Consider the following 23,451-nt stretch of genomic DNA (forward strand, 5'->3'; position numbering starts at 1 on the left):
CTCCCCTCTGTAATGCCTTTGGCCCTGAGGGTACTATAAATGATTAAAGATGAAAAAATTCGCTTGCTGCCAAATTCCGTCCTCGGACACCTACTGGATGCCAGAGGCGTGCGAGCTGATCCGGACAAAATTCGCACCGCTACAAACTTTCTTGTCCCGAAGCCTACAAAGGACGTTCGTACTTTCGTAGGGGTGTGCTCCCTATTTGCGGTGCTTTGTGCAGGATTTTGCGGCCATTGCACATCCCCTTACCGACATCTTGAAGAAAGACAGCCCGTTTTCCTGGAGTCCTGATCATGCCGCAGCATTTTCTTATTTAAATTAATCTCCAACTCAGAAACTTCCTCACGCAAAAAACATTTGCAGTTATGAACGATTACAACGATGACAACACTTGCTTCCATGAACTTCAAGCATGTAGGACCAGGTGTCCGATTCGCATGCTCTGAGAATGCAGTGCACCTCGTTCACCTTTATCTTTGGAAAAGTATATGCCGGTGGCGCTTCACCGAAGCAAGCTCTACACTTCTTGTTTTTTCGTCCTAGCACTTCAGAATATTTTTGTTTCGTGCAATCAAGGTTATGGTGGCATAAAAGGCAGACGATTGACCTAGCTCTTCATAGGGGGAGCGCAAGGGCGCTTTTACTTGAGGCTTCTACTTGGCATTGTCGTTTTTATAGGGAAATGAAGGGTGCGTCACTCGCACCTCTGGAGACCTTCTTATCCTCCATGTGCGATTACGCATGCGCCGTGCATACCGAGACTGCATGGCGACGACACGGACACGTCTGGATGGTCCCAGCGTTCTCAGACAAGTTTCAGACACGTTTCGAGTCAATCGTTGTACAAAAAAAAGCAAGACCAGTCTTAGTTTCGCCCGAGAGGCGAAGCATGATGTGCGATAGCAAATTAGTGGACAGCAATACGAAGTAAGGACAGTAGTTTTATCGGACGTATAACCTTGCAAACGCAGGCATACGAACTAAATTAACAAGTATGGTGTGACGCGCGCACAAGCAAACTATGAACACATCTGACTCGATGACCGCGAAAACTCACTGTCAAAACGCTGGAGTGAGGAAGCGTGCCAGCAGCAGCGAGCGAATTGACCTTCGTGCTGAGTCTCGCTATCAACTAAGCCGCGAAAATACAGCGCACGGCGGACTGCGTCCCCATCGCAGATGGCTTTAAAGATACAGTGGCCGTGGCAGGAGCGCGCGGCCGCCCAGGCCAACTGGAGTAGTACGCTCCCGCTATTTATGAGTACCTATTTATGACGTCATTGGAATCATCTTATGGCGAAATTGGAATCAGCTAGCGCAAGACAGGGGTCACTGGAGATCGCAGGCAGAGGTCTTCGTCCTGCAGTGGACATAAAAATAGGCTGCTGCTGATGATGATGATTTATGGCGTGGGCATTTATATGGGCCCTCGAAGCGTTGGCGCGCCGTTGCCGTGCTCTTTCGGCATCAACGGTACATGCGCACTCATACGTGGAGGATTATAACGTATCTCGAGATGCAAGAGACGCATAATGCATTTGTCTGTAATAATAACCATGCCAAGATGACGCGCCTTTGCGTTCCACTCAATCAGCTATGCAGGTGAGCCAGGGCAGCGGTCTGTTTTGTTATGCAGATATAGGCTTGATTGCTTGTATAAATGTTTATTTTTTGCGTTGGATACAATCATCCACTTGTATTCGCCATAAGAATGAAACGGCGAGGCGGTGGGTGATCAACGATAGATTTCAGACATCGTGAACTAAGCCGCTCATGTCGTCATAAGTATCGTGCGCAAGAACACTAGCGTTCCTGCTTAACAGTTGTGTGCAGACCACACCTTGCTTGCTACAGCGATCGGAGTGCAACAGACGTGACACTTCGTGCTACAAACGTGGACCGTTTTCCTGCTTTCTCTTCCCGTAGTCCATTAGGTGCGACGCCTGCAGCACCTGAGGTGGCGCTCCTCATCACGCTAGTGCTGTGAGTCGCCTAATAGCTGCCATGGTGCTGTTTCTGTTGCGCAGCGGAAGTTTCCTCACGGACTCTTGTGTGTTAACATCAACGCGTGTTCACAAACCACCGTGAGGAGATTGCTGCGCAACACTATCACTTTTGATGCATTGCCTTTCAGTCTAAACTACCATTATTTTAATGCGAATAGCATTCTTTGTCTACTTAAGCCGTTTAGCGTCTATCTATCTATCCTCTTACGCCGACCCAGTATCCAAATTTGTCTAACTGCTTGGGCTCCAAGGTGTGTGCTCCGGGAGCCGTATTCTGCAACGAATCAGTTTGCGAAGAATTCAGTTTGGCGGTGGCGTAACATTTGGGCGCTCTGGTGACGTAAGAAGAACGAGGGGAAGGACAGAGGCCAATCGGTACACAGTTTTTTTTTTGCGTGTGTTTGGAAGTGAAGGTCAAAAACCGAGGGAGAATATAGCAATATATGAACGCGTTTTTGTAAATAAAAAATAATTACCACCTGAATTCTCCGTCTGCTATCTCAAACGCGTCTTTTCGATGTCGAGGTCGTCGTTGCCACTCACGGATATTCGCTAACAGCACTAACGCAGGCACCACAGGAATCACCGTGGCCGTTATTTCGCTAGGAACTCCGATCTCGCCCGTTAACACGGAACGCAAGGGCTCGGCACACAGCACACGGCGCCTTCGAATCACACCGAAGCATCTCGGGCCAATTCGCTTCGTTGCAGACGACAATTCGGTGTCCGCTTGATTGACATTGTGCGTGACGTCTTCATAATATGCGAGTGCGCGCCGAGGCGTTGACGTCACCCAGGTGGTGACCAATCGCTGCTGGCAAAGCGAATTCTTCGAAAACCGAAGCGTTACACAATACGGCTTCTGGTAATGATTCCGTCGTTGTCAATCCATTGCCGTCATTCCAGCCTTGTACGCGTACTCTCGCAATGCTGTCATCACCCCTTCAACCCGGACTCAGTCGCCCGAGTTGTCAAACAGCTTGGGCCCGTAGGTATGGGCTCGTGGTCGTGATGGCGTCATGGTCGGCGTCGCCGTCATTTCAACTTTGTCATCCGGCACTCGTCATGCCGCTGTCGCCTCCCCATATTTATCATGCAGTCATCACGCATTCGTTGTCACACCATCATGTGATGTCGTCGTAGCAGGTCAATCGTCGTCACTACAGCTTCGTGATCTGACTCATCATGCTGTCGTCTTCACTCCATCGTCGTCACAGTGTCGTCGTCGTCGTCATCGTCACGCTATAGATTTATCGAGGCCACACAACCCTTCGTGATCTGACTCATCATGCTGTCGTCTTCACTCCATCGTCGTCACAGTGTCGTCGTCGTCGTCACGCTATAGATTTATCGAGGCCACACAACCCGAACCTACAGTGAAAAGCAAAAAAAATTATCTCTAATGCAGCGAAATAACTGTCGCCATGAAGGCACACAATATTCTTAACGCACAGCAATGATGTCATTATCCAATACACCAAGGCAGGACAGCATAATTTTTGATACCACCAACGAAAAACTATATGGCATGGCAGCATGTTTACATGAACTCTTTGCACAAAAATAGCGTAATGCCTTAGGAACGCCCCCAGCACTCCTTTAGATAAAAATGCTAATGTGTTAAAGCAAACAGCGTTATTGCATTTCACCAGGTTCATTACTCTAAATCTAGTCGACTATTTTCAGCTTAACTTTTGTCCTTTAGTTAAAACCATTTTCTTGATTCAGAAGATGTTTAGAAAGACTTTGTTCACTGCATTAGGTGGCACCCAAGAAAGACCACTAAGCAACACCCACCAAAACGGTATTGAACAGAAACACTTTTCTTGTTCTTCCTTCTGGGGTTTCACATGCTAAAGCAAATTCTGATTATGAGGCACGCCGTAGTGGAGCCCTCCGGATTAATTTTGAACACCTGGGATTCTTTAACGTGCACTACAATGCAAGCACACGGGCGCTTTTGCATTTCGCATCCATCCAAATGCGGCCGCCGCGGCTGGGATTCGATCCCGCGATCTCGCGCTCAGCAGCGCAATGCCTTAGCTGACTGAGCCAGCGCGGCGAGTACCGAAATACTTAAGCGACTCCTTAAGTGATCCTCATTTAGGTGCACAGAAATGTAAATGATTGACTTTTCTATGTGATGCGCAGTCTTCACGTTTCGGTTTATTTCAGAAAATGGCATGCTGGATTTTTATTCAAGCAAGCCACTTATTTAACGCCTATATAGTTTTTTTTACTCTGTTCTAGTATTTTTATATCTAATGTGTGTCCTACACGCTCTGCTCTCTCTGTAAAGACTAATCTTTGTGGACTCGAAGCACCTTCGCTATCATCATCAGTAGGGACGCTGCTAGCAACGAACGACATAAATGCTAGCTTTTTATATCACACGCCTCTTCTCAATTATCAAGAAAAGAGGGCTGAATTCGAAAATTCTGACGCTTTCAGCTGATTTTGAGTCAACGCGAGCACAATAAAAAACACGACTAGAAGGTTACTTAGTGCCACATTGTTATTCCTCTTTAAAAGCCAACCGAAACGAAATTTTAGTTTGGCCAAATTGGTTTTGTATAGCCAATGCTTTTGAACAATCTTGGCAATGCTCCATGGAGGGCTGATATTTGTAAAATTTTGTTATATGCAATCTTAATTCAGCATCTAACCCCAAAAATTGTGTGCACATTACTTTTTACGGACATCACGTAAGTCATCCCCGAAATTTCTTATCGCGCCGCAAGCAGCCACAGGTGATGCATAATTTCTAACGTGATGCTGAGAAGCAGCGCGCTCTTGCTCGTGCATCGAATCTGGTGAGCCTGATTGGGGGCGTTTTTTTTTCTATTTCGATGTGTAAAACGACTATTTTTGAGAGATCTTCCTTACGCACTGTCACAAATTTCAGCGCTCCAGAAATGGACAGAGACAGAAAGCAAATACGTAGAACATTTAATCTAAAAAAATGATATTGAAGAAAAGCAAACAGCAAACTACCCTGACACACTATAAACACTATACATACACAAACACTCCAAAAAGTAGCTATACATATAAAAACAAACAAGCCCTCAAATACATATTGTTCCTCCGCTCGACTAAACAACGCAAAGTCACGAACAAACGAACGTTCTGACCGTCGCCAGTCGTGCTGTCGGACTCCGGCCCAGCGTGGCAAAGGACGTTGGCCTGCGTGGTTCCGACGCAGCGTGGGCGTCGGCCTCCGTCGAGAGCGATGAGGTTGTGGTCTTCCACAGGGACCCCCGTGACAGAGGACGCGGTCTGGGCCAGTCGGCCGTTGTGCCGCTGACGTGGCGTTGGCGATTGCCTTCGTGGCAAAGGACAGCAACTGGTTACGGCAGCGTGGGGCTGGACCGGGGCCGCGGAACACAGCCACGGCGACGCAGTCGGGGCTCAGGAGCTGGAGTTGTTGCTGGCCAACCCGCGAACGTCCCCTCTTCGGTCCATGGTCCCTGAAGCTGCTGCCTCCCGTCTCCAGAGCACAGCTGGAGATGCAACTGCTTGGCGACCACGTCAGGAATGCCCACTCATCATCCTCTGCGTCCACTTTTGCTTCATTTATTGTTTTTTTTCTCGCGCTTCACGCGCTTCACATGCTTCTCGCCTGTGGGTACCTTGGCTGTTTCTTCGGCCAGCGTCTTCGTATTTTTTCGCGTTATCATACGTCTTGCCGGTGACTCATGACACGCACTCAATCGTAGTTCACACATAAAAGATTGCTCAAAGGATTGTTTATCTGCAATATTCGAAACTAGGCTGTCTGCATGGTCTAAAATTACATTGCAGTTGACCTTTAAGTCTTTCTTTGCTTTTCCGGTTAGTATTCTAGCAGCAGAAATTAACCCTGCAGCATGAGCGTAACACACAGCGTGAGGCGTGCACCCTCATTTGCGCGAGTGCAATGTTGAGGCCATACGTCAGCCGACCTTTAGTTCAGAGCAAACGAAGCGGAACGCTTCGACAGCGTCGTCATGCCACAAGCATTTCCTCGACAGGGTAAAGGTTCTGAATTTTTTTCACACAATCACTTGCTTCTCACCGCAATGACATTGTTTACTTCGCACCACCATTTGCTTCTCATCGCATCACTGCTTATTTTTTTCTTTATGTGGATTGATCCGACTTTTATCACTCTTAAAGTTTTTTCGTGCTCCAATACATCATTGTCTTCAACCCTACTTTATACAATTCTTTGTTGTACATATTGCTCTGTTTGACTTTCTACGACAATTTATGGACGACACAATGTCTCTAGAGACTGCAAAGTCTCTTGTACGCTTACGCAGACCCACTTTGAGCACTCATTTCTAAAGCATCCATCACAGGCGTCTCATGAGCGAACGCGCGCTCCGGCTGTACCTACCGCTCACGTCTTCGCTCCGCACTGCCCACTAGCGGCCTCCGCGAGCAACGAAAGCAATGGAATCGTCTTTCAACGACGCATGCCGATGCATTGGTACAGCTGCGCTGCCTTTGGCAAAAAAGCGATGGCCACGCGGCGGGCTCCGCTTTGCTCAAGGGCGAATGATGAAGACAACGATCACGGTGCCCCTTCGTGGCCTCTGCGAGAAGCGGAAACATTCCACTCCTCCAGCTGCAATAGACCTAATAGCAGCAAGTGTCGGCCTGTTAGACGGCCTCTCCATGGCTTTGTACTTTTGAAACGCTTGTCTACGGAAGGTGATGACGCTCTCAAAAACACCACATGTGCAAGTATCGAACATAATACGTGAATCGCAAACCACATAGTAAAGTCAAAGTATTATCTGACAAACCGACAGGGCTAATCGAGCATTTAGGATGATACTTTAATGTTTCCCTAGAAATACAGCCCACATTTCAACGTGCATTTAATCATGCATTATCGATCACAAACGACCAACCGCTATTGATCACCAATCACTAATCACCTCTTGGATCATCATCATCAGCAGCCTTGAATATCAATCACGAATTATTGCTACAGTCGTCGTTGTGAGAGGATAATGCATACTGAATAATGGGAGGCGCTTTTGTATATGCACAATCACATCAATTAAAATTAAATGATGCATCGAAACACACACACATAACTGTAATGAACTAATTAATTACCATACGCCCTCATTAACGATACTAAATACTCAGACCACAACCTCCTCATCGATACATCACACATGCACATGCATCCAGTCGTTTAGGTTCAATGAACCACCAAACTCAATTCCTTCAGTTAAATTATCTCCTTCATAATTAGCATACTCGCAGTTACCATCAACGCGTCAGTACGTTTCTCTAAGACACTTTACCAAGGACAGAACCTGCTTATCCATATATCACACATACAGACACATTAATTTGTTTAGGTACAATGACTTACCCCAACATTTGCATTGACTTCAGTCTAATTAGCACAACCTTAAGTACTGCAAACATAATCACTTTGCATGCAACAGTACATTTCTCAAAGACGCCTCACCACAAAGCCTTCATTACGACCCCCTCTAACGCGCTTGAACGTCAGTGCGTGCCTCTACATTTCACATGCTGCCTTTATGGCAGTTTCTCATACCGAATGTCCTGGGTTCGATTTTCCCCTAAACTACAATTTTCTTTTCATATCAATTGCTTTCTTCTGGTTACAGGAACCTCCCTGACAAATTCAGCGTCAATTGGAACATTCTTTTGCCTCTTAACGAATTTTAGAAATTATTTGCTTCCATCGGGAGTTCTCGCTCATGTCTAATGCACAGCTGGGTTTCCTGCGTAACGGGACACTTAAATCCTTTACTTTAAAACTTGCTACCATAATTTCTTGTTTAGTCTTATGCGTTATCTTCTTTGATTTGTTTTTCAAAAGCTTGAAAGAGTGAGGATAGGGATTATAAAAAAGCAAGTCTTCATCTTGGCATATTTTACCGATCCGTAATATATTCATATTCTTGCGAATCACTAAAGCCACTCAAAAACTGACATTATTTTTCTATCTCGTACCAGCCGTGGTGACGCAGTGGGTATAACGCTCTGGTACCGAACCTGATATAGTGGTTCTATTCCTGGTAGCAGCAAACGCAACTTGATGTCATCAAAATGCCCAAGCGTTTGTGAATTCAGACTAACTGCACGTTACAAAAACACAAGGTGGTCAAAATTGTTCCAAACGCACCCACCACGGCACGCCTCAAAACCCACATTCTTGTTTGAGATGGTGAACCTCACAATTTATTTTAATCTTCTTTCTAGAGCCAAGCAAGCGGTGGATCTTGACATATAGAAATTCTACTTTTCTTGCGAAGAACGGTACTTATAACTTCTCCACAGCATTTGAGAGGCGACGTCATCGGAGCTGAAGGTGATTCATTCCCTTCCGCACGACCCATGTCGCAACTTTATCTCTGCTTTGATGGACCTAGATACTTGCCCCTCCTCCCCCTACCTCCCTCAAACCATAATCTGTACTTTTCCAACCATACAAGCGCGATGCTGCCGCACGCTTCGGCATGCCGAGCTTGGCTAGAATGTGATGTTCATAACTGATCGCTAAAAACGTGAAAAGAGGTCCTGAAATACTAATTGTATTCTTCACAACACAGGCGTGAGAGCACCGTAATCATGCGTTATGCCTCCCACTTACTGCCAATCGAAAAAATAGAGCAATTTGAACTGCATCACAAGTTTGTTTATAATACTAGCACAAGGCCGGGGAATAAATTAGGAGCAGAAAACGTTTTGTAGTGTATTAGCATACATCGTTTAAAACATTAAAACGGTCGCAATTATAAAATAATAATAAATTATTAGTGGAAGAAATGCAGATGCCGTAAGAAGCATGGCCGATCATTAGGCTGACACTTGTAGTGTGAGGTTCGTTGTTTGAACTTTGCAGATGAAAAATAAGGCTAAAATGACAACGCCATCTTTAGATGTCAGTCTTAACTTATATGAATGACGTTCACGCGTTTTCGCGAGTATATTTCGACGTTGTGAGCTGAGCTAGCCAGAAACGGCTTTTGTCGAGTTTCTCTCTCTGAACCCGCGTGTTGCCTTCTCTGGTAAGCAGAAAAAAATTGTGCGTGTCTTCGTGGTGTTAAAATGCTAATATCAGTTCGGTTCTACCAGGTTTATTTGTAGCATGAGTGTTGTAATCAACTGAGTGTAGGTAATGTCATTTTTCGAATAATTTGTATTCGAACAATGCTAATCTTGTATCGGCAATCGTACCTAAGTGGCTACGGCACTTCGCAGCTAAGCACAAGGTCGCGGGTTCAGTTTTGGCTGTGGCGGCCACCGGCCACATTCTAATGGAGGTATGCCCGCAAAGATTCTCTTGTAGCCGGCAATGGATGTATGTTAAATAACCACTGGAGGTCAAAATAGTCGGGAGGTGGAGGAGAACAACTTTATTGACCCATAGATCAGAGTGGTGCATATGGGTGGGGCCCCTATTCGAGATCCCCGCTGGCTTCTGCGGCTCGCCGGGCCTGATCGAAGGTCGACTATTCGCTTCCCAAGTCTAGTTCGGTGGGTCACGCTCCCCATGACCCCTTAGCGAGTGAGTCCGTGATTAGCGACGAGACGGCGCCTGCCGGGTGCCTCGGGCATACGTATGTGATGTGCTGGAGTGTCGGTGTGTCTTCACACCAAGGACATTAGCCTTTGTGTCTGTCGGGGTACATCTTGTGTAGCCTGTGCAGTTGGAGAAAGGTGTTCGTCTGGCGATAGTCCCTTGCCTTCTCCCTGTTGAGCTTGGGTTAGGGAGGAGCCTTTGTTCGCTGGCCGAGTTTGCATCTCCAGTACGTATTTCTCGTGGCGTGCCCATTGTAGGGGAGTCTGTTGGTGCGAAGTGATACGCGGCTCGGCCTGCCATATGTACAGAATAGCGGTCTACCCGTTCGTTGCCGTCCACTTAGGCGTGTGCCGTGCACCAGTTAATCCCATGGTCTTGTGTGAGTCTTGGCCCCCGGGAAGCGCAGGACGCTCGCCGGTAAAACTCCCCGCAGATATAGTCGACATGTGTCCTGAGAGCCGTTAGTACTTGTGCCGATTGTCCCTCTGCTTCAGCGGCTCGTACCGCTAGGGTGATGGCCGTGGCCTCCACTGTTGCGCTATACAAGGTGTGCAAGGACACAGCCACGACCGCGCGTGCCCTATATGTCGCGACCGCCACGAAAAGGGGGTACGTGTTGTTGGACGAGGGTAGAGAATTGCGTTCACGAAATACGTGACCGGGTGGTACTGGCTCTGCAGCAAGGCTGTCGCCCTGGTTCGCCTTCGCCTTGCGTAGTATGTCGGGTGCATGTTGCGTAGAATGGAATCCATGTGTAGCCGTGTTCGAAGTGCAAGTGGTATTGATTGACCCTCGTTTCCGATAAATTGCGGCGCAGGTAGGTTGTGCAGGCGTTTTAATAGACAACTGCCCTGGGACATTGCGTTAAGGCGCTCTCGCTCGGCCATGAGCATGGCGGAGGCCAGCTGTTCATATGCGTTGCTCAGCCCTAGCTCCCGGAGAAGCCAGAAAGTGATTTTGTCATGTAAGAAACCGGAATTTAAATTTAAAGAGCTAGAAATAATTTGCCAACTTTGTTGCAATACCTCGTAAATTTCGGGCGACTTGCTTGTATATTTGCTGCAGGATAACGACAAGGGTTCCTACCCTGAGACAGACTAGCACCTACCACTTTGCCGCTCGCTTATCAGCCAAAGCTGCACTCCCACGGCAAGTGGGGTTTGAATTTGGGCATACAAAATAAATCTGTAAACATCTTCTTATGCCTAAATCTTGTTTTTTCTGCAAATTAGTAGTGAACCGGACGCTGGTTTCAAAGCCCCAAAGACTAGTCGATGCAATGGATTGGCAGTGCATATCCTCTCATGTATTTCCTAATCATCCCCGTCCGAAGTTTTTTGTTCAATGTGAAAGTCGTGCCACATTTCTTTACATTGTTGCGTCGTTTTAGAACTAAACGCGCCATGCGGCAACCGGGCTCCTGTCTAGCGCTTATTTGTAGACACGCTGCGCCCTCTAGTGGCACCGCCAAGAAGTCCTTGCGTGGCCTCCAAAGCGAGGAACATGGCCCACCGGCGCCTACAAACGTTCAGAATTGTTCCCTCGCTTGCCGCACACCCAGTGTCACATACACAGGGATCGAAGTGTGTTGGCGTAAAAGCGTTGGCGTCACATTCATGGCGCAGTTAGCTAAAGCGCTGGCGTCAAGGAAGGAAGGAAGGAAAATAAGAGGCGAAAGGCAGAGAGGTTAACAACGTTAAGTGTCCGGTTGGCTACTCTGCACGGGGGGATGGGGTAAGGGCAGAAAAGATTAGAAAACAAGAGAAGATTAAAAAGAAGAAAAAAATAAAGAAAGAACAAAAAAACACATCTGTCCGCACAATTCTATAGTTTTTCATGAAGTCCTGTTTCTTTTAAATAGCGTACTAGCGCTTTTAAAGCAGTTCGTTCCGACGTTGGCTGGGACCAGGGACCAAGAATTCTGGCTTCCGTAAGGGCACGGCTGTCTATCTTGCCGAGCGTGGTTCTAAGGACTTTCCTTTGTGCACTAAAACGACGACAATCACACAGAAGATGTGCTATAGTCTCTTTGCACCCGCAAGTTTCACAATCTCGACTTGTGGCCATTACCATCAGGTAGGAGTACGCGTTGGTGAAAGCTACTCCAAGTCTTAGGCGACAAATGAGAGTTACTTCCCGTCGTGGTAAGCCATGTCGAAGGCGGAGCTTCAGATTAGGATCCAGGGAACAGAGGCGCTGGTTTTTAAAGTCCGTTGAATTCCAGTGGGCTGGCGTCAAAGATGGTCATACAAAAGTGGCACGTACCCAGGGCACTTTTGGCGTAGACTGCTAAAGCGTCGGGTTGCTGTTTTTGAGGAACCCGTGTGACGTGGGTTCGATACCGCTCAGCATCGCAAACACGTAAAGAATCTTCGCCTGTCATTCTAGAGCGGCACACATCTACTAGCATATACCCAGCCACACAAACTGTCATCAAGGAGGTTCATTGAAGAGAGAGAGAGAATAAACATCTTTAATGTCTAAATGCAGCTTTAGAGAGGCGTCCTCATTCCAGAATGCCTTGAGCTCGGGCCGCGTCCTGAGCCCTCGCAATCAGCCGTTGCTGATCTTCGAGGTCGGAGCTGGCCAAGGCTCTCTCCCAAAGCTCGTTGGTGTGGTAAGGGTTCGGAGGATTGAGTGGTGCCTCTCTGCAGCCCCCTACTATGTGCCTGAGGGACCCGGGCTCTGCGCAGAAGCGGCATTGCGGAGAGAATTGTGTAGGGGCTATGAGGTGGTTTCTGGTTGGGTGGGGGAATGTGTTAACCTGTAGAGCTCGCAGGAATCGCTCCTGCACTCTAGGTAGCGACTTGTGTGGCGGTGCATATGTTCTGCGGGTTAGCTTGTAGTGTTGTGTGATGTCTTGGTATGAGACTAGAGGGTGCATGCGCTCCGGTTCAGATTCCTCGGCGTCGGCTCGGTGGGTCAAATCTCGAGTCACGTGGTTGGCGACTTCGTTGCCAGGAATGCCGTAATGAGCTGGCGCCCAGATGATTATGACTGATCTGGTTGGCGGCTTTTGATTTATTATCTTGAGCGTAGTGGCATGAATTCTGCCGCTAGCGAAGTTGCGGCACGCCTGTTGGGAGTCGGTAACTATGACTTCAACCTGTGTTTGGGAGAGCGCGAGGGCTATGGCCGCTCCCTCGGCTTGGAGGGGATTGTATCGGGTGAGCGAAATGCTGCTCCGATGTTTTTTGTTGACGATTACGGTGGCGCGTCTGGGGTAAGACCCCGCATCCGTGTAGGCTGTAGAGGGCAAAGTCCCTTATCGCTTGTGTATGGCCCGAGCCCGGGCCTCCCTTCGCTGTGCGTGGTGCACTGGGTGCATGTTGCGAGGTAGAGGAGGTACGGTGATGTTGCTCCGGATGGCATGGGGTAAGCTAAGAGTCTGAGGTGGCGGATGGCTGAGAGGAGCAGATAGCCCCAGGCGTAAGAGAATGGACCTCCCCGCTTCCGTAACCGCCAACCTTGTTCGCTGGCTGGATAAATGTGCCTCGATCAGCTCCTCGGCCGTGTTGTGCACGCCTAGTCGTAGTAGGCGTTCTGTGGACGTACTGACCGGCAGGCCCATCGCCTGCTTATATGCCTTTCTGATCATTGTGTTGATTTTTGTGAATTCCGTTACGTTCAGTAGTGCGTATGGAATAGCGTAAGTTATTCGAGAAACGACGAAGGCTTGGACAAGCCGAAGCGTGTCCGCCTCCCCCATGCCTCTTGTCTTGGTTGTTATTCGCCGGATCATGTGGGTAACTTGGGCGGTAGTATTCTTAAGCTTGTTAATTACTATTGTGTTGGTGCGATCCGACTGGAAAACCATTCCCAATATCTTTACGCTCTGAGACGGAACGATGGTGTGTCCCTCCACTTGTATGTTGATAGTGGGCGAGTCGGATGCATGCTTCTTTAGCGGTGAGACCAGGAGTAGCTCTGACTTTTGGGGGGCGCAGCTGAGGCCGCAAGACTTAGCATAGTCGCTCGCCACGTCTGCCGCTTCCTGCAAGCGGCTCTCCATTGCCCCGATGGACCCCGTGAACGACCAGATGGTAATGTCGTCGGCATAGGTTCATTGAAGATAAACAGAAACCGAGTGGCACATACTCAGTGCCCCAAGTTGGGTGAGTGAGTGACATAACTTTATTCGAAATCCGGCGATCGGGAGGCCCGGGCCTGGGGCCGCCTAGATGGCCACTGGGAGCTGTTGCTCCCGCACGGCATCCATGGCTCGCTGGACGGCCCAAAGTTGGTCTAGGAGTTCTGAGCTGAGTAGCGTGGCCGACCACCGCGCCCGTAGATTTTCCGGGGAGACTGCCATTTTTACTTTACATCCCCACAACATGTGTTGAAGGGTGGCTCTAGCAGACTTGCATAGCTTGCATATATCGCTGGCGTATATCTCGGGGTAGAAAGTCTTTAACTGCATGGGATTCACATAGGTTTCTGTTTGTAATCGCCTCCAAGCAACGGACTCAGTTCTGTTCAGTTTAGTGTGAGGCGGTGGTAATATTCGCCTCTGATTTTGATAGAATTTTGTAATATCGCTAAATCTTGTTAATCTGTCTTTTTCTCTCCAGATATCCTCCTCCGCGTTCCCCTGACCGATAGAAGTCACTTCTTGCTCAGCTCGGCGAGTAAGACCTCGAGCTTCGCGGTGTGCTACCTCGTTGGGGTTGATCGCGTGAATGCCTGGAGTCGTATGTGCTGGGAACCAGAGCAATTGCCTGCCCTTCTTGTCTGCGTTAGAGAATTTTGCTTTGTTGACTATGATGATGCGCCACGCCTCAAGTTGGCATCAAAGATTTTCATTGAAAATCAGTACCTACACAGTCCCACATCTACATTGCCCCATGTGGCGTGAAAGAGTCTCGTTGAATAGCGGCCCATGTGTAATTGCCAGATACTCAGTGCCGAGGTTAGGTTCGACTAGAGTGTATTAGATTGGGAAAGTGGGTGCAACGAGGGCTCTGTGCTGAGGCATTTGATATTGAAAATCCAGGTGGTGCCACCGTCGCTTTCTCCCGAAAGAGTGACCCCGCTTGCCGGCCGGATGCTTGTCGCGTCGGATACTCGGGGGCGGTAACTCTGAGATTATTCCCCACCAATTTATTGCAAATAAAATGGAAAAATAGCGGCGGAAAAACGCAAACGACGCAACAAAGACGGTGCGTCGAGCAGACGACACCTACCCAGCCCGCGAGCTCGCCTCAGCCAATGAGCGCTGCCGAAACAGCCAGAGCCAAGGTTTATTTTCCAGAGAATAAGAATAAGGCGACGGCAGCGCCGCCACATTATCCGCGTTTTTTGCTTCACAATCGGCGCTTGCTAAGGCGTCCGCTGGACCCACTCCCCCATTCTAGTACACTCTAGTAAGACGGTTGGTTTTTAACCCTGTTCCTTCAGCACAGCAGTCTGATGCCCTACCCATTCAACCATACACTACCCGGTAGGCGGCGGAATGCGTTAGAGGCATTCGTATAGAGATAGACAGTTAGCCCTCGGAAATTGCGTGAAGTACCCTAAGAATACGAGGGCAATAAAATCAAGGAATATATATAGCCACAAAGCCGAATCTAAACACAAATGAAAACACGTACACCCCAATTCAAATAGTGCGGCTTACTGTTGGGTTTATGCAGTCCACAAGTGAAATTTCATTTTCGCTTGCGCAGTAGGGGAAGTGCTGACGCACCAGCCGAATGCACCGGACAACATGCTGTAAGCGTCGACTACCTTACTTGTTAGGTTCACTAGCGAGCACTGTTGTCTGGTCAAACATTGACGGGCAACCGCATCTATGGCAATATCTTCTAAGGTTCCGGAGTTACCGCAATTGATTACACAGATATTTGTGCCCCCATAAGCGCTCATTGACAGCCATTTTATCTGTTGTACTAAGCCTCGCACAGAAAGAAAATATAGCAGAGAACGCATTCTTCACAGTCCACTAATTTACGTACGTGTTTAAAGTGCAAAACGTTTTCTTCCACTTGTGAATAAGGCCTACCGCGAGTGCCCTTTTTCATATACAGAAAAAAAATTATGGAGCTGGAAACGCCACCCGAACAAAGCGACTACTTCCACTATTTAATCTTTGTGAAAGGCTACGTATGTAAGGAACCACCAATATTGATGTGTCGCTGATTTCTTTCATTACTTCTTCCCGTTTATCTGGCACTATCTTCACAGAGACACCGTAGTTTTCAAACCGCAAGCAACCATGATTGGCGTCAACATACCGGAAACAATACGTTTCCGGTATGTTGACGCCAACCATAATTGCTTCCGGTTTGAAAATGACAGTGTCTCTGCGAAGAGTATTGATATTCCAAAAGAAGGCAGTCGCGTTGCGAACATGCGGTTGCAGAAACCTCACAAAGCATGTGGGACCACTGAACCTATGCACATAGCTTTCTTTTGACCATATATACATAATTCATGCTGCGTCAGAATAAAATCAAGTGATTTTGCAGAAGTTCGAGAAAATCCTTAACGGGGCTTGGTCTTGGTTCCGAAACATAACAGCACCAAACTTACTCATGCACCACTCTACTTCCTTAGGCATCTCATGCTATGAGGCTGGCAACGTGCACAACACTCAGAAAAATCTGCATTATTGCGGCTATCTAATGTATTGTTGCACATTATACAGGGTGTTTCAGCGAACACTTTCAAAATTTATTTAAGGTTGCCTGTTGCAGATAGCGCAATGCGAGTTAATGAGCTGGTCTACTCGAAGAGGCGGACATTACTTGCACAAGAAATTGCAATGCACAATCGAATAATTAAAAACATGCACTGATTCAGTTTTCAACTAATTACGTCATGGCCCATATTGCAATTTACAAATTGTAGCCGTAGAGTTCGCAAGGCGGATCCACTTGGAAATATTTCTCTGGATGACACCAGTTTCGAGATATTAATTCCCGAACTTTGCGGAGAAATGCATTGGCATTCCAGTTAATTTTGTGCTTGAATGCAAAAAGCGACGTTTTATTAAGAACCTAACTGGAACGCGAATGCATTTCTCCGCAAAGTTCGGGAGTAATTATCTCGAAACTGGTGTCATCCCGAGAATTCGTTCCAAGTGGATCCGCCTTGCGAACTGCACGGCTACAATTTGTAAATTGCAATATGGGCCATCGGGTAATTAGTTAAAAGCTTAATTAGTGAGTTTCTGTTAATTATTAAATTATGCATTTTAATTTCTTGTGTAATGTCCGCATCTTCGAGTACCAGCTCATGAACAAGAATTGTGCTATCTGCCACAGGCAACCTTTAAAATTTTTGAAAGTGTTCGCTGAAACACCCTGTATATAAAGCATATTCTATGATTATATTTGGGATGGTAAGTAAGCGAATTATATAGCAGTACAAAAGCTAACACAACCATTGCCTCCTTGACACATAAAGTACTGTCTATGTAAAGCATAGAGTTAGTATACTCACTCTACAGAAAAAGCTGGGCGAAGAAAGTGCTAACAACAATGGTGTTGCAGCCTTTCTTTTATGTAACGCTAAAAAGACTGAAAATACGATGCAAAATCAAGCATTTACACGAATCACGTACTTATGAAAAATCTGTAGAGTTTATCCCGTATAATTTTCATTACTACTCGATAGTTATTTCTGAAATTTCATGTACAATTTCCGATGCTTAAAATGGTGCGTTTGCAGGCATCCGAAACAAATGGCGTCATCATAGTGAGGAACAGTCCATATCGCACTTCAGTGCGCGTCTCGTCTGAAACGTGTCGGTGTCTGCGCTTGTTCGCCTGCACAACGTGGCAACATGGCGTCGTCCTTGCAGTTACTGGCTTCAGTGAATGGGGTCAATGGGGAGCTTTTGCTCTAGAGTTGGCTTTATTTTAGCTGTATGATGTTATGACGTGGAAACCGTTATTATCATTCAAATATATTAAGATATATAAATGCATGTATCTGACTAGTGACATTCGTAATAACTGGGCTTGCTTGCGCAACAAAGGCAACTATTTATGCCTTCTCTGAAAATGAGCTTTCCTCAAAGGCCCCAAAGGCCATGATTTAAACACAATGATTCACCTTCACAAGTAATTAGCAATTATATTTCCCTCATCTTGATCTAATTTAAGCTCAATTAACCACTTTTGTAAAGGAATGTTTTAATGTTTTGAAGTGAATAAAAAATGGGGAGACGCTTAAGCTTCGCCTTTAAGCATAGAACGCGACCGCATTAAAGGATCCCTGACGGCTTCTCATGTTCTCGGTTGTCACCCTGACGTGCGTCTCACGCTCTAGACGCAGACAACAACTTGCTTCGCATCCCACATAAATTTCTTTATTTCCCGCAATCACTTGCTTCTCACCGCAATAACATAGTTTACTTCATATCATCGTTTGCTTCTGATCGCATAGCTGTTTACTTCATATTCTTCGATCGGACGTTTTGCTCTCACAATGTTTTGCTTCGATACTTGTCTTTGACATCCTACGCTACTTTATACGATTTTTCATTGTATGCATTGCTGCGTTTTACTTTCTACGTACGACACTTTATGGACGACACAATGTATCTGCACACAACAAAGTATCTTGTTCGCTTACAAAAACACACTTTGAGTCGTCATCTAGATGCTTGGCTTGCACACGTACACAAACACACACACTTTGAGCACACATTTCTGAGGCATGCAACATGCGCGTCTCAAGAGTGGGCGCGCGCTCCGGCTGTACCTATCTCTGACCTCATCAATACGAACTGCCCACTATCGGCCCTGCGAGCAACGAAAGCAATGAACTCATCTTTCAAGGACGCATGCATATGATGATGATTTAATGCGCGTAAATCCCTTGCAACCGGCAGGCCTGTCAATTGCATGCCCTATAGCCATGAAGAAAAAATACATAAACACGAAAGCAAGCATACACAACCCACAAGTAAGGGAGGGGGCGGGGGGAGGGGAACAAAGGCCCACAGTGGTGCACGCAACTATCAACATTTCATCGTTGCTCTTCTCTAACACTCAAGGTACCGCTTGGTCAGCGTTGCAGCATTGCTGTCGACTGGGGCTGCCTATTTGATTGTAGTTTAAAACCACGTGTTCAGTCGTTTCGTCTGCCCTTTTGCATGCGTGGCACAACACACTGGTCACAACACTGTCGTACGTTTTCATGCGCAAAAGTTTCCGAAGGGCTCGCGCGCCCTCGCCTCGAACAGTAGCGGGCTACCCAAGCTATTGTCACACTGCGCACGGCGGCAATGTTGCCTTTGTGTTGACGGTATAGGGCGAGTGTTGACTTGTCTCCTTGTCGTTGTCGCCATAGTAGCTTCCGTTGCCACTAGTGCTGCAGCTGCTGCTGTAACCGCTGCCGTATGCATTGGCTGCTTCCTCTTCTCGTCTTTTTCGCTCAAGTTGGCGGCGCTTGACTATGTATGGGGTCTTATATCTCGCTTTGCACCTGCGGTCACCCGTGAGGTGACCCTCGCCGCACAGTTGACACCGCTGCTCGCACCAATCATCAGACAACGGATTGTTGCGTCCGCATCCACGGCAAATCTGGTCGTTGGGGTTGGGGCGCACATCGGCGCGGTGTCCCAGCCTCCCGCACTCTAACACACGTCGATCTGCTTCCTGTAGAGGGAGCATTCGACGAGCATAGGTACGTGTATACGTATCTCGGTACGTGGAATCTGTCGAAAAAAAAGTTGCAGTGGCTTAGCTCGGCTATGCCAGGATATACGTAGCGTTAGCAAAAGTTCAGCTGATTATTCTTAGCTTTCCTGGTTGTCTCCTACGCTCAACCGCTAATTGCCAGGCAACTACTTCGGGATACGATGAGTCAAGCTTCTCCGTTCTTCTGCGCTGTTGAGCAGCATTTGCGCTCTCCTTCTCCATGGCTATACCACACTGGCAAACGCCAGTCAGAAGCGCAGCGGCTCCAGCGCAGTGTCAGACGGCAACTGCACAGCGAGCACGCGCCGGCGCCAGTGCGTCTACCACGGCTACGACGTCACTCCTCCGGAATGCGCAGACCGGCGGCGGTGAGTCGCGCGCGGCGGCGGCGGAGTGCGCGAGAGGTGCCGGCTCCGGTGCGCAAGCCGCGTGACATCACTGATCCTTGCACATGCGCAGCACGGCTCTTGATGTGCCGCGCGAAACGGGCTTGGCTAGGCCAGTGTAGCTAACGCTACAAAAACGGTTATGTTGTCCGTGGAGCCCATGAACTTGGGGTGCAACACGCCGGTGTTGCGCTGCGTCACAAGGTTACTGACGATGTCCGCCGGGCTCTTGTTCTTGTAAATGTTCCTAATCAGGCCCTTGGAAGTGTTGTCCTGTGCGGCTCGATAGGCGTTCGCCTCGAAATCTCGGTCTCCGATGCGAAGCGTGCTATATTGAATATTTACTCTTCTTCGAAGAGCTAGAGAAAAAGAAGAGGCCAACTGCATGGCACGCGGGAGCACGGAGGCACAAAGACGACAAAGTGGAAAAAAAGACAGCGTCCGCCATGGACTGCATTCGATCCAATTACTCTAAATAATGTAAATACAGTTGTGTTTCAGCATATGCTATGATCATTTGTTCTATATTCTGGTGCCGAAACCCGGGAGTGCTCGCTGGGAGTCTACACGCCTGGAGTGCTCATCGGGAACTTTGAAAGCGAAGACAGCATGTCGTAATGACAGCGGAAAGCTCCTCCGAAAGGCAGTCGGTACGATTTGACCGGACCATCCGCCGTTACCCTTCGCCGTGATAAGACACCTACTCAGCATTCATCTGAGAAGGTGAGCGAGGTCACACATTGTTGAAACACAAGATGAACCGCCTTAAGGTCCTCAAAGAAAAGCGAACGGCGCCACGACAGATGAATACGCAGCTCATCAATGAAGCGAAAGCCGTGATTGAAAGCGCTCACAGTGCAAATATGTCGTCTTTGATCGAACGACTACATGCAAATAATGAGGACTTGGACAAGCTTAACGCCGATCTAGAAGAACCTATACCTGAGGACGAGTTCGCGATAGAATTTGAAACTGTGTTGACTTATCAAGATGCTGCGTGAGGAATGTTGGGGGAGCTGAAGGCTCGGGAGTGGCTACTCCGTAAAAATCAGTGTTCTACGACTGCCCCTTCCACAGCTGCAGGTTCATCACACGCACTCGATGATCGCGCCCATCGCAAATCAATCAAGCTTCCAATTCTACATTTGCAGACGGACAGCTTTGTCACTGGCCTGCTTTTTTGGGAGCAATTCAAGGCGTCTGTGCATGAAAACGAAAAGCTGACGAAAGAACGATTTCAATACCTGAATAGTCTTCTTAGCGGTGCAGCAGCAGCTTCAATTTCTGGTCTACAAGCGACAGGCGAGTGCTTCGACGACGCCATAGAAATTTTAAAGAGTCGTTTTGACGATAAGTGTCGCATTGTGCAGGCACATCTACGCCGTCTGCGCACACTACCAGCAGTTGCTTCCTCAGAAGATGTATACAGTCTTCGAAGGCTATTGGATTAAGTGCAATGCCATATCAGATGCCTGAAAGGTCGAAACGTCAGTTCTGCCATGTATGCAACTATGATGGACAGTCTGTTGAAGGCATTGCCAGCAGACATCGCCGTTGGCTATTACCGAAAAGAAGCCAGTTCAAGGTCATCACCGTCTGCTATCGACAGTTCAGGCTCCGTACAGCAGCAAGACTCAACGACCGCGACAGCCGATGATCAGTTGCAAGAACTCTTCACCTATCTTCGCGTGGAAGTTTAAAGCCGAGAAAGAAGCGGAATTTATGACTTTAAAGGAAAGAAATGCGCTAAACCACCTAAGGAGAAAACTTGCACTCTATCTTACCAACAGCAGCTGTCCTGCAATCTGCCTCGAAAGTTAAAGACAAGGACTGTCTCTTCTGTAAGTCTTCAAGCAACATCGCCTTGTCGAACTATATCTTCGCAGTCAGTATGAGACTCGGGAAAACCTGGTACATGCCATTTAAGTGCCGTTCGCCTGCAAGGATGTTGTTGAAGTGCCACTCGAGCATGACTTTATTAGAACCATTGAAAGCGACGGACACCTCCTTGCATATAAGCTGTTGTTAACAGGCATGGCTGCTGTTCCTGGTATTAGCCTTTTAATTGGTGCTGACCAGCTATGGCAATTCATGTCCGGAGAAATGAAACGATGCCATGGCCAGGCCGACTTGGTGGCGCTGGGTTATGCATTTGGCTGGATGTTACAAGCACCACTTTCGCTTAACACCTCTTTGGAAGCAGCACTCAACACATGCGTATTTCGAATAAGTGCATCTACCGACTCTATCGACGATTTACTTCGGAAGTTCTGGGAATTAGAGAGCATCGGGATTATGCCAGTCTACAACACTCCAAATAATGAATCTAATATGGTGCTAGAAAAATTCGAGCACGATATCGCCTTCCTCAACAGTGGCTCCCAATTAGGCCTTCCGTTGAAAGAAAGCTGTGGACAACTAGGAGATAACCGATTGCAAGCACGGAAGCGACTGATGTGTCTCGGGAAAAAAATGAAGAACATTCAAGAGTTTGCCGTGGAATATGATAGCACCATCAGGAAGTATATAAAGATGGGTCACCCCGAGAGAGTACCTAGCCAAATTGAGGCGCAACCCTCTAAGCTCTACTACATGCCACATCACGCCGTTGTGCGAAGCGAGTCTGCAACAACTCGAGTACGAGTAGTTTTTGACGCATCCTCTCATCATCCTGATTCATGGTCCCTCAATGACCATCTCGAGAGAGGACCAAAACTACTAGCCGACTTGGTTGCTCTTCTGATACGTTTTCGTATGAACCGTATTGCTCTGACGGCTGACATAGAAAAAGCCTTTCTCCAGATTAGCGTAAAAATGAAAGACAGAGATGCGTTGAGATTCCTATCGTTCAAGGATATAGCCTCTAAGAGAAAACCCGATCCTAAAACAGAGGAATGGCGCATGACAAGGGTGCATTTGGAACAGTACAAGCCCATTCCGACTCAACGCCACACTCCAACACCACCTGAAGGAAGTAAATAATCAAACAGAAGAAACGGCCAAGTTGCTTGCTGCTTCTTTCTACGTTGATGACCTTCTTATAGGAGCAGATAGTGAGGATTCAGCTCAAAAAGTATACAGAGACGCAAATTCTAATATGGAAGACGTTGTAATGCGACTAAGAAAATGGTCATCAAATTCTAAACTGCTGAGAGATCTTATTGTCATGGCTGAAGGAGATAGCGCACTCTCGGAAGCTGTCAAGATATTGGGACTATTGTGGGATCCTCTAACAGACAAGATGACAGTAGCCGCAAAATCTGCGTTATGTTTCTTGGGAAAATATCAAAAGCCGTGCAAGAGATATGTTCTGCAAGCGGTGTCAAGGATATTTGATCCGCTTGGAATGGTTGCACCCTTCAGCATTCAAGCCAAGATATTGTTTCAGGAGTTGTGGCGGATACAGACAGATGGGGACGCAGATTTGCCTTCGGACCTTGCTTTACAGTGGCAAAATTGGTGCTCAAATCTGCAGCACCGTATTTCGATGACTATCCCACGTTGGGTCAAGACTGGGCTTGAAAGTCACTGCATGCAGCTTCATATATTTTGTGATGCAAGTCAGAGGGCATATGGAATTTGTGCATATTTAAAATTTCTTGACCAAGAGAACTGTGCTCATAGCCACCTTCTTCTTATTCTTCTTCTTGCTGGGGTTTTACGTGCCAAAACCAGTTCTGATTATGAGGCACGCCGTGGCGGAGGGCTCCGGATTAATTTTGACCACCTGGGGTTCTTTAACGTGCACTAGAACGCAAGCACACGGGCGTTTTTGCATTTCTCCTCTATCAACTCGTAATGGCGAAGTCACGAGTGGCGCCTATGCAGAAAGTGACTTTGCC

At 47.5% G+C, this 23,451-nt stretch overlaps 1 protein-coding gene across 1 annotated transcript in view; it reads left to right on the forward strand.

The window, feature by feature from the left end:
• The first annotated feature begins 9,003 nt into the window (after positions 1 to 9,003).
• The window catches only part of LOC125940127 (neprilysin-like), a 195,526-nt gene continuing 181,078 nt past the window's right edge, over positions 9,004 to 23,451 (forward strand). The window contains exon 1 of the mRNA XM_049655840.1: positions 9,004 to 9,058. The gene's annotated coding sequence lies outside the window, so the exon portion shown is untranslated. The remainder of the gene's footprint in view (positions 9,059 to 23,451) is intronic.

The sequence above is a fragment of the Dermacentor silvarum genome, chromosome 9 (genome assembly GCF_013339745.2).
Source record: "Dermacentor silvarum isolate Dsil-2018 chromosome 9, BIME_Dsil_1.4, whole genome shotgun sequence".
In the NCBI taxonomy this organism is placed as follows: Eukaryota; Metazoa; Arthropoda; class Arachnida; order Ixodida; family Ixodidae; genus Dermacentor; species Dermacentor silvarum.